Genomic DNA, 5,148 nt, shown 5'->3' with positions numbered 1-5,148 from the left:
GTCCTTGGTGTTGTAGAAGAAAAATTTGGTCAGCAGCGGGTAAATTTTGATTAATACAACTCATGTTTGAAGGCCAGGGCCTGAGGTCTCTCTATTACACCTCACAAAATAATGAGCCTTCAAGAATAAAAAATATGCTGGGGAGGGAGAAATGAACGTATTTATATGCTGCCGTCCACCATATTCAAATGAAATGAAGAAATGAGGTGCCTTTCACTGATTAAATCCGCTCTAGACCTTGCCGGCACTCTCCATCCGTATTTAACTGTCACAGGCTCTCTCCTGGAGTCAGGGGTACCATCAGGCCTTTTGCATATGTTTTCTATAAATACCTGCCTTGCTGTTGAGGCTGGCTCGCTGTATCAGTGGCACTGAGCCCACTGCCTTCTGGGATTGTGACAACCTCAAGGGCTGCAGCCAATCCTTTTTCGATGTTGCGAAAGCTCGTGTAGTAAGAAGGCCGGCCCCAGTCGCAGCTCTGTCTCCATTTGCGAACAGCAAGCATGATTTACTTAAGCTTGTCAGGAGAGCAAAATCTCAAGGCAAATGTGGAGTAATAAATTGTAATACATGCTGCATATGTTTGACTCGTGACCCCTGGCATTTGGAGGGAACTCTCAGCTCACGAATTCCACTGACAAGAAATGGCAAGAGAGAGGAAATGTACAGTATGAAGCGAAAAGAGGATAACAGGCTGAATGAGGGATAGAGAAAAAGAAAGAGACCGAGGGCTGTATTCAGAGGTGGTGACCAAAAGTCCAAAAGTTATGTAAGTATTTACACAGAGAAAGTTACTCATATTCAGAGATTTCACTTACTGCAAAGGAACAATAAGACTTCCACTCGCATTAACATTCAGCTTAAATATAGCACTTGATCCAGTCAGTTGTGTTTTTTTTTTTTATTTGACTTTTATTTATCATGTTTGGACAATTAAGCACACACACCTTAGATAGAAAGGAGGCTCGAGATACAAGAATAAAGGTCATAAAATCATGAAATGTGCACAGGATAGAGTCTTTTTTTTTATCACACTTTTAATTCAATATTTTGATTTGTGAAATTAAGAAAATGATGGCAATTCAGTGCTCTAAAGAAAATGTGTGCAGAAAAGAAATATGCAGTTATTGAGGTATGCAGTGTGTCTGATGACGTGTATCTGTCTCCTTCGATGTCCTTCATACAAAGAAATAAGGAACTTTCTGTGGCCTTTAAAAGGCCACTACTACTAGTAATTAATCACATCATATTTAATAGAGTCCAATGGTCTAAGACTGTCTTACAAATTTGGGATTTTTAAAAATTTTAAACTGGAAAAAACCCCAAAAATGTGCAGCGTCTTGACAATTTAATATACAAGATGTTGCACCTCTATTTAAATGTAAACAAATATGTGATACTGAGCATACTTCACACAAAAGCTCAAATTTTCGCTGAGGCTGATCTCTTCTACAGAAGCATGTGTTCAGACAACACTCTGAAAGATTTGATCTTAAATGGATCGTAAGGTTTTACACAAAAAGGTTTTGTAGAGTTCATGTCAGCTCGAGTGCACACTGTCATTACAGCACAAAGGGGGATGAACCAAATACAAAAATACTTTTCACTCAAGTTTTTGCTGATAATGTCATTTCTAATGAAATATGTTCTGTTAAATTAAAAAAGAAAGACAAACCAGAGCATTTTCCCTAGTGCTCTCAGACTGTTGGACCTCAGTCTATGTATTACAAAATTGGCCTTGAATGGCATTCCAACATTTTTCAGTTTTTTTCATTGCATTTACAAACAAAACCAGGGTGACGTAAAGTACATTTGGCCCAGAGAGAGCAAAAATGAATGCTGGGAACCTGGTAATCCCTTTAATTCTGTTTTCCATGGATTGTTGGAGATATACCAGTCCCTCCAGGATTTTGTGATTTCAGGATCGTGGAAATGAACAGAAAATCGAGCAACGAAATTATGCAGATTTTCTGAATCGTATGACATCATCACAACACGCATTCAGATAAATCCCTCTTCGATTCATGTGTGTCACTCATGAGTACAGCTGTCATAGAAAGTCATTACATAGGTCTCTTCACTGGTAGAAGAATCCCGTGCTTGTAATTTTAAGTTTTCTGAAGAAAAAAAAACCTCTATTGACTTGAGTCACATTTTTTTTTTTTAAAAAAAAGATGCACCAAAATCAAACATTTTTGGCTACAACAACAAACAAAAAACTGTGAAATTCCTGAGGGACTGGTTTACAAGTTCATAAGACAGGTTCTGTAGAGTGAATGTCACCGTGATCTTTGCCTGATCAAAACACTCACTTTTAATAACTTCATATTAGAGTCTTCAGGTTCTGAAGTTGTATCCTTGATCTTGATCAGAAAGATGTTTATCTGGATGAGAGCTGGAGCTGGTGTAGAGAGCACACATAACACTGAGGTTATGATTTAATCACTGGACAAGGATCAGGTAATCTGAACACTATCTCTAATGTGTGTGTGTGAGAGAGAGAATGTGTTTTTTTTTTTCTTTAAGTGTTGCAAAAACCTCACAAATGGTAATGATTTACATCAAATTATATCCTTAAGCCTAATGCGAAACATTACTCACTTGACCACTCTTATTACTAACTACCTCTAATTGCACCTCACTTCTTGTTCAGCTTTCAGGGGAAAATGTTATAATTAGAAGCTGCATGTTAGTAGCAACACATTTACGTTGCAACATAATAGGTTTGACATAACAGCTTTGGTGTGTGGAAAGGACTGTATTTCAAAGTGTGACTGAGGGTTTTGCATACAACAAAATCTTTATCACTTCACAATCAGGGTAGGTGTTATCATTACAGCATGCGGGGAGCAACCGGGGAGATGGGAGCTGCAGAGAAATATTGGATGATGTGTAGGAGTTTCCATGTGTATTTATACTGTAAAAAAATAGTGAAATGATCATAAGCTACTCTAGATGTATCATAGCTGTAGGGGTGTTTGAAAAAAACAAACAAACACAGTAACAAGATAGAAGTAATACGAACAAACTATATGGTGGTATCGGATATCTCTCTCTCTCTCTCTCTCTCTCTCTGTGTGTGTGTGTGAAAGCAGAGCAGATGTTTGGAGAGGAGAGGGTCGTGGCGTATGCTAACGGGGTTTTGAGGAGAATGAGGATGACACTCTGGACTGATGGCTAGGGCGTGGGTTGCCAGTGTGAGTGTGATCCACCCTACAGCGCAGCTCCAGCGGCCGCCCTGGACCCCTGCTATCCGGGTCCCCATAAAAATAGCCCATTCCATTACTCTTCTCCTCCCCAGAGGCAGCAAGGTCTCCAGCATCATTACCGGGACTAAAGATGTGACTCGGGCTGTTCACGCCAGCCTGGCCGCCCCTCCCCAAAGCCATCCCGCTAATTATAGGTCAAGCACTCTTTGTTAAATTATAAAACCCTTGTTCTTATTCTAAATGAAAAAATATGATACAATAGGAAGAGAGGAGAGAAAAGGGGCACAGAAAAAATATGTATATTTTAAAAATTGGGAATGGGAAAAAAAAAATTTCAATTATAAACCTCGGCTAATTTGGTATGACCAGCGAGTGTCATGCATGCTGACAGTGCTCCATTATGCAGTCATTTGGGCTCTTTCAAATTAGTTATGTTAATGTCCTGCGCAGGAATGTAACACTTGGATGGGACAAGATTCCAGCAATTAATTTCTACAGTCAGCCAAGAGACAAGCAAATTTATTTTCCGCCCTCTCGGGAAATCGGTGGCGGCGGGCGTGAGGGTGGGGGAGAGCACATCAGGGTGCGGCGAACAAGCACAACACTGCGCCTAAATAAAGCCCAAACAATGGGCGCCAATGCCTCCTCATTCATTCCATTGACAATGTTTTGCAGCTTAAACCTGTTTTATTAATTATGTTTGACATTTCCTTAATTAGTTTCATTTACACCAAATCAATCCCTGCCGCCACCCAGCCTCATTTATCATTTTAAAAAATTTGCATAGCCTGTGCTGACTTTTTCTACTTAATTATACATTAAAAGTGTCAAGCGCGCTTGCTGCCTGGCATTATCTGCCGAAAGGGCCGGGGCTGGGCGGTGCTGGCATTAATCACGGCCAGCCCGCGAGTGTTTGCTGGACGCTGGCTGGGAGGAAAGACGAAAGCCTGAGCTCGAGTTCGAGAACCTGCATACGACAGGGTCAACAACACACCCATGAAGAAATGAATCGGTGATCTCTATCCGAAAAACAATCAAGAGAACTAGACACAATGTATTACACATTAAAAACATGGAATAGTCTCCCAAAAAACCAACATGGTTAATAATCTAGTAATAAGGGATTAGTGTTAATTAATAACAAAAACCATGAGTATCTTAATTAACATCAAGTGTGAGTAATAAGCAGAGGAAATAATTGCATAATTTTCATCAACTTATCCTATACGAAAGTCTGTCTTGTTTTATTTGATTACTACACTGTAAAATGGTACTTGCTTTATATATGGAACCTCATATATGGTACTTTATGTAGAATGGCTCTTTTTTAAAACCATCTATAGATTATTATTATTATTATTATTATTATTATTATTATTATTATTATTATTATTATAATCATCATTACTAGTATATCCAAATTTAGACAAGAAAATACAACTCAGTATAAATTATAAGTTAATAAACGGTTTGATGTTTTCTAAAAGATATAATTCATAAATAAACATTTCAAAACATCTCATAGCGTTATCTACATATACATATCATTCAAAAAGTAAAGACGCTGATTTCTTCTTACACATTCTTTACATTTTGGAATTGTTTGAATATTAAAGGTAAAATTTTCTTAAAAGTGCCTTTTTATAGTCTGAAGAAGCTTTTTTCCACTACAAAGAATCTTTTGTGCAATGAAAAGGTTCCATGAAGGTTAAAGGTTCTTCATCAAACCATGCACCCTGAACCCTTTAAGAACCTTTATTTTTAAGACTGTACAGAACCCCAGAGTATTATATAGAACCCCAAGAAACCACGAAGTCCTATTTCCTATCAGATTCCTATTATTTCCTTGCAGTGAGCACTCTTCAGGTCTGTAGATGTTATTCTGACTTGCAGTAAAACACTATCACCATCACTTTTGCTATTGAAAGTCAGACAAACT

General features: G+C 38.3%; 1 long non-coding RNA gene across 1 annotated transcript; it reads left to right on the top strand.

Annotated features, from left to right (window-relative positions):
- The first annotated feature begins 496 nt into the window (after positions 1–496).
- Positions 497–4,544, top strand: LOC131343570 (uncharacterized). Its single transcript, XR_009203149.1, has 3 exons — positions 497–769; positions 2,373–2,460; positions 3,096–4,544. It is a non-coding gene; the product is annotated as an uncharacterized LOC131343570 (long non-coding RNA).
- The last annotated feature ends 604 nt before the right edge of the window (positions 4,545–5,148 follow it).

This window comes from Hemibagrus wyckioides, linkage group LG22 (assembly GCF_019097595.1).
Source record: "Hemibagrus wyckioides isolate EC202008001 linkage group LG22, SWU_Hwy_1.0, whole genome shotgun sequence".
NCBI classification, from domain to species: Eukaryota; Metazoa; Chordata; class Actinopteri; order Siluriformes; family Bagridae; genus Hemibagrus; species Hemibagrus wyckioides.
This window is presented reverse-complemented; position numbering and strand designations above follow the sequence as displayed.